The sequence below is a fragment of the Ambystoma mexicanum genome, chromosome 2p (assembly GCF_040938575.1).
Source record: "Ambystoma mexicanum isolate Mex_15411 chromosome 2p, UKY_AmexF1_1, whole genome shotgun sequence".
In the NCBI taxonomy this organism is placed as follows: domain Eukaryota; kingdom Metazoa; phylum Chordata; class Amphibia; order Caudata; family Ambystomatidae; genus Ambystoma; species Ambystoma mexicanum.
In genome coordinates, this window is record NC_090923.1 from 815,332,753 (window position 1) to 815,344,830 (window position 12,078).

Here is a 12,078-nt window from a genome sequence, read left to right on the forward strand (position 1 = left end):
ATTCACTGCCTGGCTGCTATGCTCTAAAGTCTCGATTCTCCGGAGCTGCCGCTCTCCTCCCTTCCTTAGGTTGACCTCGAATTCCCAAGCATGATCTACTTCTCACTAAGTTTCGATTCCCCTCTTCCCTTTGGCTTTGGCTGGAATATGAATCTTGGCCTTGCTAGCCCTTTGCAGCCTGGTCTTAATTCTGCTTTTACAAAATGGAGTCGCACTTGTAGAGTGTGCTTTATTGAGGTAGATATATAGTTGGCGCATGCCACTCTATTCTTCTACTAAGCATTGCATGCAGTATCGGTCTCTTAGCTTCTTGCGTTCCGAGCCTATTTACAGGCACTTCAGTCAGTTACGTGTGTTTATTTCACTTATTGCTTACTTTTCTTTATATTAACGTCTTTTCTCTTACACGTCCTTTACAACTTTATTCCTAACGTTTCACCCTTGTGTGTCAACTTTCGTTCGTCGTTTATGTTCATCTGTACGACTGTCCAGGTTCTTATGTCGTCACCATTTGCCTTCCATTAAGGCTCTTTGGGTCTCTTCGGGGACAGTCTGTAAGTAGTCTTCATAGCGTGTTAACTGCTGGTACTGTTGTCTCAGTGGGTACCGGGCTGCTCAAGGTTGTCTGGTTATAGGCACTTCAACAGGTATTGCTCTTCTGATGTGCACTGGGCAGAGTCCTAGAGCTACTCTCTGTTCGCTCGTTTGTTCCTCATACGTCACATACTTTGGCGAGTATGTTTCTGGCACCTCACTCTGTGGGGTTGGGATGTAGGCCATGTCTGGGACCTCCTCTAAGGTTGGACTTCAATTGCGAAAGCCTCAATAATTGGGCTAATGACACCATGTATGAGTTGAAAAACTATGTTGCATGTACCAAACGTTGTTTCATCTGAATCGACTGTTGCAAAGACACCGGAGCTGTGCAGTCCATAAGCAAAGAGGGGATCCACTTCAGACCTGTGCCAGTGATTCTCTATGCTGCTTAAATCTCTAGAGCACGAGATTCTTGCAATGTACTGTTTCACATGCTGCTGACAGGTCGAAGGGCATCAGCACAGTAGGGCTATTGTTATCATTAGGTTTGATAGGTTTTTCACTGATGCTGTATTGACTTTGTTCCTATGGAGGGTCCATACCGGGACTGGTGGTGATTGTGTAGTTGGGCCTTAGAATTCGTGTATTCCGCCAGTTGTTATGCCACCAACCTTTCTAACACGGTTGCCTTGCAGGTTATTAGAAATTGGTTGAAAATGTCCTATGATATTGGGTTGTACCTTTGGGTTTGTAAATAGCAGAATAATTATGGTCCTCTTCATGGTGCTAGGTGATGAGCCCATTACTGGTGAGGCATTGGAAAGTTACCAGATTGAATTGAATCTTTAGACATCAGTACCTACACATAATGGTTTCAAAATAGCTATAACCAATTATTTAATTGCATTCTGGCCACCTTATGGCTGATAATGGTGCGTGTATGTTATGTATTATTTATCAGATATTTACACTCCTCATACTCCCTTAATTCTTTCCCAAGCAAATGATTAAACCCTGGCCACCAAGGGTCTTCTTTGATTGTTTGTTTAGTATCCATGACACCAATGTGCCCCTCATGCGTTGATGAAACCAATATAATCCGGACACCGTCAGGAGCTATCACTCTCCTCTATTTACTCAATTACTTTCAACACTAAGAATGTACACATGCTTTCTTCAATAACTGCTTGCTTGGCCATCCTTCAGACACCAATTTAAAAGTTAAATATCTGTTGCCATCCCACTCTTCTTTAGTAAGATCTCCCTTCCTGGATAACATCAGGTGTTCGGTTATCTCTACACTCTCGTCATTACATTCTTGGGGAAACCTTGATAAACAAGCTTTCCCAAGAAGATACTTAACAAGGAACAACTATGACTTTGTAACCGTGATACCCAATATGCAATGGCATTGACACCAAATGTGTCTCTCTGCGGTACTGTGACACTCCCACTGTGACATTGAGAAGATCCTATCTGTTGCATGTCAGATCATTGTCAGTCTCTGCATTGGCTCCACCAACACTCCGCTTGAGATTGCTGATCATCTCACTCCCATCTATTCCAAAGGCTTCAATCCTGGCCCTGGCATTAAAGGACACAACGCAGTACGTAATGACACCAAGGAGACCATCTTTTACCCCAAGACTGGTGTCATTTTCAATGTCACTCTTGAAATTGCAGTCCATGCCAGCCTAAAAAAAAGAAATATATTCGATGAATAAAGAAAGTGTATCAAGAATAAGTCTAAGGAGTAAATAGCAAAGGAGAAACTAAAGGTGATAGATAGGTCACTGAGAGCAAAAAGAAAGATTTAAACATCATATATGTTACTTTGAAACACCCAAGAAATGAGTACTGCTATGTGCTTGGCAGAAGGCTGAGGGAAATGTGTACCAGGTGATTGACACAGCAACAAGAGCTCAAGGTTCCTAAAATACATTCAGCTGTACCTGTACTCTTTGGGGCAAAGAAACAAAGTGGTTCCATCAGCCATCATGGCTGTATTGTGAGTGCATTATGAAGCAAAGCTCTAGTTAGTTAGCTCTGGCTATGTAGATGTCTCAAAATATACACATATGGTGACTAGGGCACCGTACATACCTTAGTTTGTGTGAGGTGTATACAGAGCTCAATTGATGCAGTTGCCCTACACATGTAGAATGGTAGGAACATAATGGGATGTTTCATCAGCTGTACTTAATTTTGTAACCTCTTTTTTCTTCCATTTTCAAGAAACATATGTAAAGAAGGATTGTGTATGACCTTAACATGGGGAGATGGAGGAGAGGAGAACGAGAAGGGGGATTTAGAGGGAAATAGGAAGAGGTAGTGTTCGAAGGAGGGTGGAAGGCAGAGTAAGTGAGTTTACTTTTATAGGCTTATTATGAGAGTATTATAATTGACAGATCTATAGCAGGAAACAACTAGAGTGTGAGACAAAGCACAAACAGAACCACAACATTAAAGTGAATTAGGTGATGTGCATAAAATTTCATGCATCCACATAGAAGCACATAAACTGATATAAGGATCAGTGGAACGATATCAGAGATTGGCCCGATGAATGCAGGGTCTCCAGAATCCTCCTCCCGAGATACACATTTGTTTTTGAGCTATTCATCATAAAGGCCAGGAAAATAGCCCCTGATTATAGTGAAGGTGTGTGCAGTCTACTTTATCCTGTAAGATAGTCTTTCCAGGAGTGACAGTTCACTGAGGCCTCCCAATGATTCTTTCACCATAAGGTTTCATTTTGAGGTTATGATAATTTTTTTGTGACTATCATTAGACTTTGCTCAGTCATATTTGTGGCTTTTGGCGAGGTCAGTGAGGGGTGACAGGCCATTAAAGAGAGGGAACATTCGGCCTATTTTTATTTCAGATTCTAGTGTGAAGGACAGCCTGTCTTCAATGGACATACGTTGTAATACCGAATCCGAAAATCTCGAATTACAAAATTGTAAAGCCCACTTGTTCGCATTTTGTAACTCGATCTTTTGTGAGTTTGGTTGTTTGTCCCCCCCTATACATTTAAGCCAGCTCATAATGCCGAACTATGGGAGTGGGGGACACCACTGCAACCCCCGCTCCCCTTGCTCGATATTATGGGATTTGGTATTTTTTACCATGACAAATGCGCACCAAATAAGCATTCTGCTTTTTCTAACTTTTTTTGGGGTAATCCCCTCTTCAATGTCTTCAAAGTCTTACCATCCCTCTACCCATCAGACAGTGGACTAAAACATAGGTTGCAGAGATGCCATGGGTTTAGTTTACCTCCAAAAAGGGTATTTGGCAGTAGGGAAATTTTATTGTGGAACATATTTTTCTACTTACCTCTATGGCAAGGGTGCAAATAGAGTACTACAACAAGTGTAACATGAACAGCACGTACAACTCTATAAGATTACATTTAAACATTCCAAAAGTTGCCCCACACTATCAGCAAAGTAGACCAATAGGGAAGGATTCCTTAAAGATGTAGTGAAGTGTGAAATGTGCATAATTAACGAGGAGGAAGCATTATTAAAACACAATATAACCTCCACTAAAGGGTCAGACAAACTATATTCCTCTAGGGAACATGCTTTGAGTCCGAAAATGCAAACCATATTCAAGGGACATGACAGGGGGTGATGTAAATCAAATAAATACATCAAATAACATTGATTTACTTAGCATTAGCAAGTTCACAAATGCATCATCTCACATGGACCTCTCATACTTGCTATTGCACAGTCTTGTAAGCCCTAATGCTTGTTATTTTAGAGGAAAACCATTTGGCATACGTGCCAAGTTTCCGGAGACCAACCAGTCCTAATACCAGCACTTTGTTTATGGCTGTCTTCTATATATTACAGAACATCTTTCAAAATGTTCATGGATTCATGACCTCGGGAGCTTGCATTCACACAGCACCCACCATGATCAGGTGAGGTGGTCAACCAGTTTCTATCTATGATTTCAATGTCAGTCAGGGAGTTTAAAGTCCTTCTCAGCCTTATAGTATCTGGCATCCTGATGATTGCAGACACAAGAGGAGAATTCTCCAGAAAGAATTGCGACTGAAGTTGACCCAGGAAGCAAGCGTTGAGATGGTGGACCAAGCGTCAATATGTATAAAGCAACATGCCTTTCCAATTTACAGAAACGAAACTGAATATGGTCACAGATGCGTTCCTTGAAGGATGGGGACCCATTCAGGTCTGTCCTCAAACAGAGGCCTCTAGAGTGAATGGGAAAATTACTTTATATTTATCCTTTGGAGCTGTGGGTGGTCACTCTGGTTCTCAGGGCATTCTTACTTCAAATAATCAACAATAAAGTTCAGGCTCAACAATTGACTTTCTTGCAAGAATTCATGCTTTCAGACAAGCATGCACTAGGATGAAATAAAACATAAAAAGTCATGTCCTCCCCTCTAGGAACACAGGATGACCTTCTTTCACCCATTACCTTAAGCCCCACATTACATATTATGCAACATCCACCAGCAGCTGCCCTCCTTGCATTTGCTCATAGCGTGCCATTCCACAGTTGCCATACTGTGTGGGGGGAAATGGCACATTTGTGAAAAATTAAGTCATGTCTCTGAAGAGTACAGCAAGTGTACAGATTGAAGGCTTAGATTAACATGCTAAGGTACTCTAGTTTTGTCAGGGACAAATCTAGGTAGCCAGAGCAACAGGATATGTGGGCCGCCAGTCTCTAGCTTCACTCACACACAGAGATGGAAATTGAATAAAATAGTGTGGAACCTACCTCCTGTCAGGTTTGCGCGTCGCTGGAACAAAGGTGACAGGACTATGGGTGTAATGATAGCAGGTAAGTCATATGCTTGCAAAAGTGTAAAAAAGAAGAGCTAGAATTACACCCTTTTATAACAATGACTTGAAACATGCACAAATCACATACTAATTGATGATTGTAGTTTTAGCTTCCCAATCCTGAATGGACTATTCCTGCAATTACCTGCAGGCTCAGTTATGTGAGCTTCAAACCTTCCCTCAGTCATTGTTTTACATAGATTGCAACTTTATGCAGACCTCCTATTTCTACTTGTTCAACATTTGTACCTCTTAAGGGGCATGCTCCAGGCTATACCCAGGCATACTAGACACTCTTTGTTTGCAGCCATCAAACGTACACTTTAGAAAAGGACAAACCAGAGCAGAACCCTTCTGATCTCTGAATTTAGTCTGAGCGTTGGGCATGGCAGGTGCTCTGTTGGATGGACTCCCTGGCATGGGCTTTTGGTGTCCACGGATCTGGGGAGACTAGTTTTGCTAGAATCCAGATCCAGGGATATGCAGCCATGTTCCTGCACTGCTTACACTTGTGAAATGATACTAGACCTGGTGTATGGAGAAGGTGCCCTGAAAGATTTTCATGAAGTTTTCAGATGTTTTTTTTACATGTATCAAGAGTTCAGAAGGTGTTCCCAGGAGATTTGATCCTACTTTGACAGACAGGGGATAATTGGGTTTGGGGTTAAGCTGAAGGATACGTAATGTCTCCAAGTGCTGTAACTGATGACGGAATGGGAAGATTCCTTGGGCCCGATGGCCATTACTTCATCTTCCCTGGGGTAATTGATTCCTTTGGAGGATAAGATCACAGACCTTATTGATAAGGGCAGCATGCAGGGAGTAGGGGGAATGGTGGCTGGCAGGGCCATAGTTGCATGTACACAAAATAAAGAAATAAATATTTATCTATCATCAAAAGGTCGAAAATATTGAAACAAGATTGGGTAGGGAGTGGTGCGATAGCTGGATATAATATCGCTGGCCAGTGGAATGCCATCCAACATTTGGAAATGTCTATGTGCGAGATGGCCCACACCAGTCCACATGGTGATGTACAGGGGTAGTACTGGCAGTTTTGTAAAAATAAAAAATGCAAATACGGCAAAGGAGTAATATCTCCATAGATGTGCATATAGAAAGGCCTAACGTTTTCACCACTGTTTGCTCTTTGGAGAGAAACCACAGTGATGTTTTTTCTTAATCTGCAATTAGGTCAGTTTGCACACAGTGTTAATTTTAGGGGAAACAATCAAATGTGGTCTTATGTGCAAATAAATATGCGCACCATCAGTTGATATCAAGACCACATGGCATCATGCATAGTTGCCAAAGCATGGACAGCATGTGCACATTTATTCCTCCAAGCTAGCCCACCAGTGTTAGATTGTCATATTACATTATGCCCAGTTAACACATAATAGCATGTTTACGTTAGGTCCAGTTAGACAGTAGAGGCAAATTCCACTGTACCTAGCTAACACGGCAGTGTCAGACTCTATTACTCCCAGCTAATACAGCAGCACCAAATTCCATTATTCCCAGTTGGCACAACGGGGCCAACCATTATTCCCATTTAAAACATGCTGCTGTGAAAACTGAAAACAATGGAATCGTACAACCACAGCCAGATTATATTATTCATAATTAACACCCTGTGTCAATTCCAATTATGCCTAGTTAACACTTCAATGTTGAGTACACACAGCAGAGTCCGGAGACCCCCAGTGGAATAGTGGTCTGTACATTTGATAAATCAATCACTCAGTATTGGCTTGAGGAAAACCTATTTATGTATTAAGCATATAAAATGTTTATTTATTTATTATTTATTTGTCAGTTTATATTGCACTGCATGCATTATACAGTGCTTTGTGCCAAATTCCTCCTGTTTGTGCTCACAAACACACACACACCCCATAATAACAGGTGTTATTATTACCAAATGTTATTGTAGTCAATGTATCAACCCCAGAAAGAAGAATGTTTGAGTCAGCCCTTCTAGGATTCAAACTTGCAAACCGCAGGCTGGTCCCCTGTTTGCTGAAAGTGCTTTATTCGCTGATTTGTCTTCTTGGTTGTTCCTGCAGATACACAGTTTACGCACGCTCACAGCATCAATTACCATAGAGAAGCTGAAGCTCAAAAAGTGGACTAAATGCACTGGCTGATGTCTTCCATGTTGTCGTCAGTGGTGGAGTCAGCTTTTAGAGGCAGAGGTTTGGGAATTATTCAAGGTCATGGGCATTGATATCTCCCACAAATAAGTGTGAGTGGCCAAACAAAGTGAGGGGGGGCTATGTAATGTAATTTAGGGGCGTTCAGGGGAATTTGTTTGCCAAGACCCTTTTGAAAGCAATAGATTGAATTGGTGAATTTTACGGGACAATTGCTTAGAAACAAATGGATAAAAGCCATACAATTTAACACATGAACAATCCCAATGGATGCCATGTTACCAACAGTACAGAGGAGCATTGCACAACATTTTTATGACTGTGTCCATAATATTTCCTAGCATTGCCATTGCAAATCACTTTCATGAACCTGTGCCTAGATTAAAAGCCAGCTTTTCCAGCATAAATCTCTCTGATGACTTTCTTCACACAATATATGCCAGCATTGGCACTATGTATCACTTTCATGATGCTGCACACACAATAGCAAATAACTTTGATGTTGCTCTCCCAATATATTCGACCATTGCACTGCAAAAAAAAATCATGATGCTGCACCCACAATTTATAACAGTATTGACACTGTAAATCACTTTCATGAAGCTGCACCCACAATAGATGCCTGCTTTGCTACTGCATATCAATTTCATGATGCTTTTCTTGCAGTACATGCACGCATTGGCACTGAAAATCATGTCATTAATGCATTAGTTGAGGCAGTGTTTTTATAATGTCGTCCACAAGCACAACATTCAGAGAATGGAGTAACGAGAGGATGCTAACATAGGATCGAAACATGTACATTTTGTGGCTGACATTATAAAAACACTGCTTCAACTGATGCATTCTGAATTAATAAACACATATGTATTTAAAAACATAACAAATCAACATTGAATAATGGAAAAAGAAAGGTGGTCACATGCCAAAATGTGAATTGATCTCATTGCATAGCAGGATTTTAGCTCTTTAGCATTTAACTTTATAAGATCCCTGACCAGGACAAATTATTTGGGACCAACCCAGACACTAAGAACATTTTGAGTGCAGGTGGTGTAACTTAATATTATCATACATAGTAATAATAATAATGTATTTCTTATGTAGCTCTACAAAACCATAGTTTTGAGAGCACTGAAATAACAGAAGATATTATTATCCTACAGAGTGGTACTCAATTTATAGACCTCAAAAGGATGAAAGGGTAAGTTTATCCTGATGGGATTTGAACCTGCCACAGCAGGCTCTGCACAGATATGACAATCACTTAGCTCACTGTGTTATCTGACCGGCTAAGTGTGCAGTGTGCAGGTGAAATGAATGAGTGAATGAGGGATAAGGTTAATGGAATGGGATGAGGATGAAGATCAGGAGAGATTCTGACTGGCGGAGGAGAGAGACTGAGGGTTTGGAGAGGGTGCTGATGAGACATGGATGAGGGGTAGCCAGGGTGATGTGGATCCAATGAGACAACATGCAAAGCAGCTAGATATATGATAAGAGAAATGGTGAAAGGCAGGAATTATTTACCACAATCTCACAATTGTGTCAAGTGAGTGGGAATTACAATGTCCTTGTGCCACTGCTGACAGTGCGGCCACAAGTGTTGCATGTTTTCAGGTTTTGTTATTTGCAGCTTACATGCCAATATGCCCCCTGTCGTTTGGAAGATGCTCACCAAGTCCTGGATTTAAAAAGGAGAAAAGCAAACTACAGGTCCCAGAATGCAAAGAAAATGAACAAGACTGGAAGCAAATCTCAAATGACACGTGGGTGCATTGCACAAATGTAATAGTAGTAGTAGTAGGTAGTAGTCATTTATATAGCGCCTTTGCCCATTAATATGGTCTCAACGCGCTTGTGCGCGGAACACCCTCGGGGACCACAGATTCTATGTGGTCCCCGGGGAACATTCTCAGAAAAGGGTTAGAAGCATGTGTGCATTTAACCCAGACAAGGAATTAGGTGGGCTTGCTGGGCTCCACTAAGCAACCCAAGCGATCAGACATGTGGATGTGTGCTGAGGAAGGTCAGGAGATTGTGCGACTGCAAGAGACTCTTTATGTGTCTAGTTGGACTGAATTTCTGTCATAGGGCCATCACTGTATTCTGATGGGAGAGATGTTGAGGCTTACCCTGGTGTAAGGAGGCAAAACGTTATGCACACAGCTAGAACAAATTTGTCGTAGGCCGTCGCTGCATTCTGATGCTTGGGTGTAGGTAGTCATGCCTGCGGCAGATGTCTACCAAAGTGGTGCGTTTATACGTTTATTGAGTCTCGGATGGAGCTTTGTTATTGATGCCACTGTTCGATCAGGTTGTCCGTGTGAGGGAATACTCTAGGCACATTAGCTGGTTTGCCATCTAAGTGTCATGAACAAGCTATCATAATGCATCTTCTAAGCATGATAGACCGGTTGCCCTACTGTCTTCTAGGTGTGATATTGAGGCTACCCGCTTATCTTTAATTGCAATTCACTGGCAATCCTCATACATATAAACGCAGTAGATGGACTAAATCCTGGGTCTTCTAAGTGAAAATGACAGAAGTAAATGCAGAGGACTGGCTATCCTAACACTGAGTTCAAGGTAAGGGAAGAATGTTTAAGGCTTAGTGTGCGTGTGAGCTTACGCCGAGATAAGCAGTTAGGCAGGCTGGCTGTTCTACAATAAGCCTCCTAAGAGATCAAGCATGTGCAAGGGTGCTGAGTAGCCTGTGAGGGTGTGCGATAGCAGTGGGTTTGTTTTTACTTCTGTTTTACTCAGGGACATGTCGGTTTGTAGTCTGTAGTGGGATATTGCGTTCTTTTTATTCAGTGGGATGCTGTTGTCCATAGGCGTGGCCGCCGCAATTACAGCCGGCTTCCGCATAGTGGAGCGTGACCATGTTCCTGATTGGGGCATTGCATTAGGTCTTACCAGGTCCTTGATGGCTCATCTGTGGATGACTGATGTGAGTTTTATGATTAGTGGTCTGTAGTTGCCAGTTTGCAAGGGCTGGGCCTCGTGGTGGTGTCAGATCATGTACATGGTTGGAGTCTTGCAACAGTGTTGCTAGGAGGATAGAATTGGCCCAACAGAGCTGTGTTTCACTAAACCTTGTAGAGGGAGAGGTATGGATACGGACGCAGCTGTGGCTGAATGAATGGTGGTATGGAGATGAGGGAGGGATGTTTTGGAATGCTACATGAAATAGCCAGGATTTGAGGTCCGTTCTGAAGGAGAGGTAGTCTTTGTTGGGTGGTAGTGAGTGATCTTGTCCTGGAGAAACTCTGCTCCAGTATTATGGGGTGTGCAGTGTGTGATGCACATGTCTTTAAAGGTGGCCTGTTGGCTGATAGGGAGCCTGTGTAGTACTCTGAGAGTACTCATGATATGTTCTCTGGGCGAGAGGGTGAAGAGGAATCTGGCCGCAGAGTTTTGGATTCGTTGGAGTTTCCTGAGCTGATGTGGTGGAATGCCTAGATAGAGGGAGTTTGCATACTCTAGATGGGAGAACATGATGGCAAGTGTTGCAGAGACTCTCTGTGGGTAGGACAGAGAAGGGAAGATTCTCCTTAGGATACTTAAGTAGAAGTGGCTTGTTCTGGACACAGAGTTGATGTATTGGGAGAGTTATAGCTCCGAATCCAGTGTGCATCCAAGATGTTTAACAGAAGTGGAAGCTGCGGGTTGAGCTCCCAGGGATTGTGGGCAGGGTATCAGTTGGGGAATTAGAGCAGTTTTGCTGCATATTAGGATTTCAGTTTTTGCTTTGCACTTTCCTCCCTACTTCCCCATTGACCCCAGTTAGCATTAAATGAACATCCAAAGTTCACAATATGAAATGCTAATAAACATACTGATGTTTGGGGGACGATGGTGATTCAGTTTGAATGAGCAAGTTGCATGGGGGATGTTCATCTAAGATGCAATGCAATACCTCTACCAAATCAAGGCTAGATCTTCACATCTCCACAGTGCTGTAAATCACTTTGATGTCTCACGCTGGTCCATTTTCAGGCCACTGCTCCAGCAATTCATGCAAGCATTGCCATCCTATATTTAGGCAATGATGCTGAACCCACAATATATGCCAGAAGCCTACTATACATGTAAATCATAATCCACTTTAATGATGTTGAGTGCTATGTCTTCGGGCATTGCCACTGTGAGTAACTTTTTTGATGTACCCCCACTCTCAAATAGGAGCAAAGATTGCTCAAACACACACACACACTTTTTTAAACATGTACCCTATTGCGTTGCTACTTTGGGTTTACCTCATTATGTGTAGGGACCAGCTAGCACTTTGAAGCAAGTAGGGTGCCCAGGCAGGTTCTCAACTTGGTTGCCAGGCAACCTGTGGGATCCTTGCATGCCACGCACCGCTCACACCTGCATGCGAGCAGGAGGTGGAGCACACTGGGATTTCTCTACTCTGGTGCTGCTACTGGTGCATGGAGGGATGGCTGAGGGTCCATTGTGCCCAAAGTGTATCCCCCTGCTGGCACACAAATCTTTTCTTTGCATCAGGTATTTTCAAGCAAGGAAATATGAAAGTAGCTTTGGCCGCT

The 12,078-nt window shown here is 42.5% G+C and overlaps 1 protein-coding gene across 3 annotated transcripts in view; it reads left to right on the forward strand.

The window, feature by feature from the left end:
- Positions 1–12,078, forward strand: part of SPTBN4 (spectrin beta, non-erythrocytic 4) — a 1,591,326-nt gene that overhangs the window by 560,896 nt on the left and 1,018,352 nt on the right. The gene's annotated exons all lie outside the window — the stretch shown is intronic.